This window comes from Coregonus lavaretus (assembly GCF_964263955.1).
Source record: "Coregonus lavaretus genome assembly, contig: HAP1_SCAFFOLD_3715, whole genome shotgun sequence".
NCBI classification, from domain to species: domain Eukaryota; kingdom Metazoa; phylum Chordata; class Actinopteri; order Salmoniformes; family Salmonidae; genus Coregonus; species Coregonus lavaretus.
In genome coordinates this window covers 10,243-12,760 of record NW_028162301.1, presented here as the reverse complement: position 1 = coordinate 12,760, position 2,518 = coordinate 10,243, and positions in this window count along the sequence as shown.

The window sequence follows — 2,518 nt, the reverse complement described above, 5'->3', positions numbered from 1 at the left end:
CTGTGGAGAGAGACACATTTAAAATATGTTTCCTTTGGCAATGTACAGTGGGGGGGAAAAAAGTATTTAGTCAGCCACCAATTGTGCAAGTTCTCCCACTTAAAAAGATGAGAGGCCTGTAATTTTCCTCATAGGTACACGTCAACTATGACAGACAAAATGAGAAGAAAAAAAATCCAGAAAATCACATTGTAAGATTTTTAATGAATTTATTTGCAAATTATGGTGGAAAGTAAGTATTTGGTCAATAACAAAAGTTTCTCAATACTTTGTTATATACCCTTTGTTGGCAATGACACAGGTCAAAAGTTTTCTGTAAGTCTTCACAAGGTTTTCACACACTGTTGCTGGTATTTTGGCCCATTCCTCCATGCAGATCTCCTCTAGAGCAGTGATGTTTTGGGGCTGTCGCTTGGCAACACAGACTTTCAACTCCCTCCAAAGATTTTCTATGGGGTTGAGATCTGGAGACTGGCTAGGCCACTCCAGGACCTTGAAATGCTTCTTACGAAGCCACTCCTTCGTTGCCCGGGCGGTGTGTTTGGGATCATTGTCATGCTGAAAGACCCAGCCACGACCGGTCGCTCCTACCAAGTGGCGTGGCGAGAAGCTGTCTCCGCACCACGTGCTCTCACCACTGGTGTCCCCCAGGGCTCAGTTCTAGGCCCTCTCCTATTCTCGCTATACACCAAGTCAGTTGGCTCTGTCATATCCTCACATGGCCTCTCCTATCATTGCTACGCAGACGACACACAACTAATCTTCTCCTTTCCCCCTTCTGATAACCAGGTGACGAATCGCATCTCTGCATGTCTGGCAGACATATCAGTATGGATGACGGATCACCACCTCAAGCTGAACCTTGACAAGACGGAGCTGCTCTTCCTCCCGGGGAAGGACTGCCTGTTCCATGATCTCGCCATCACGGTTGACAACTCCGTTGTGTCCTCCTCCCAGAGTGCGAAGAGCCTTGGCGTGACCCTGGACAACACCCTGTCGTTCTCCGCTAACATCAAGGCGGTGACCCGATCCTGTAGGTTCATGCTCTACAACATTAGGAGAGTACGACCCTGCCTTACACAGGAAGCGGCACAGGTCCTAATCCAGGCACTTGTTATCTCCCGTCTGGATTACTGCAACTCGCTGTTGGCTGGGCTCCCTGCCTGTGCCATTAAACCCCTACAACTCATCCAGAATGCCGCAGCCCGTCTGGTGTTCAACCTTCCCAAGTTCTCTCACGTCACCCCGCTCCTCCGCACACTCCACTGGCTTCCAGTTGAAGCTCGCATCTGCTACAAGACCATGGTGCTTGCCTACGGAGCTGTGAGGGGAACGACACCTCCGTACCTTCAGGCTCTGATCAGTCCCTACACCCAAACGAGGGCATTGCGTTCATCCACCTCTGGCCTGCTGGCTCCCCTACCTCTGCGGAAGCATAGTTCCCGCTCAGCCCAGTCAAAACTGTTCGCTGCTCTGGCACCCCAATGGTGGAACAAGCTCCCTCACGACGCCAGGACAGCGGAGTCACTCACCACGTTCCGGAGACATTTGAAACCCCACCTCTTTAAGGAATACCTGGGATAGGATAAAGTAATCCTTCTACCCCCCCCCTTACCCCAACCCACCCAAAAAATAAATAAATACATTGTAAAGTGGTTATCCCACTGGCTATAAGGTGAATGCACCAATTTGTAAGACGCTCTGGATAAGAGCGTCTGCTAAATGACGTAAATGTAATGTAAAAAAACTATTTCATCCATTTTAGAATAAGGCTGTAACGTAACAAAATGTGGAAAAACCCAAGGGGTATGAATACTTTCCGAATGCACTGTACTAGCATCCTGAGTAACACTTATTCACACACACATACTAACCGGATCCCTTTATCTATTGAAAACCATTGCACACTGCCATAACATGACAAACCAGTTTTTCTAGTTTGTCACTGTAGGTCAGGTTTGCAATGAGGAAAAGGTGATCTTCCGACAGGGGGCGGCCCTCAAACGCGACACTAGTAAGACCGAATAACAGAGTCACGCTATCTGACGCAGGAGGTCCTCAATCTGCTACCATGGAAACTGTTGTCAATCATAACATAGCAGCAAACAAGGAAATAATAATGAAGTCCAGATAGCTTGGACCATGGGAAGCACATAATGATTCAACAGTGGGGAAAAAAAGTATTTAGTCAGCCACCAATTGTGCAAGTTCTCCACTTAAAAAGATGAGAGAGGCCTGTAATTTTCATCATAGGTACACGTCAACTATGACAGACAAAATGAGGGAAAAAAATCCAGAAAATCACATTGTAGGATTTTTAATGAATTTATTTGCAAATTATGGTGGAAAATAAGTATTTGGTCAATAACAAAAGTTTCTCAATACTTTGTTACATACCCTTTGTTGGCAATGACACAGGTTTTCACACACTGTTGCTGGTATTTTGGCCCATTCCTCCATGCAGATCTCCTCTAGAGCAGTGATGTTTTGGGGCTGTCGCTGGGCAACACGGACTTTC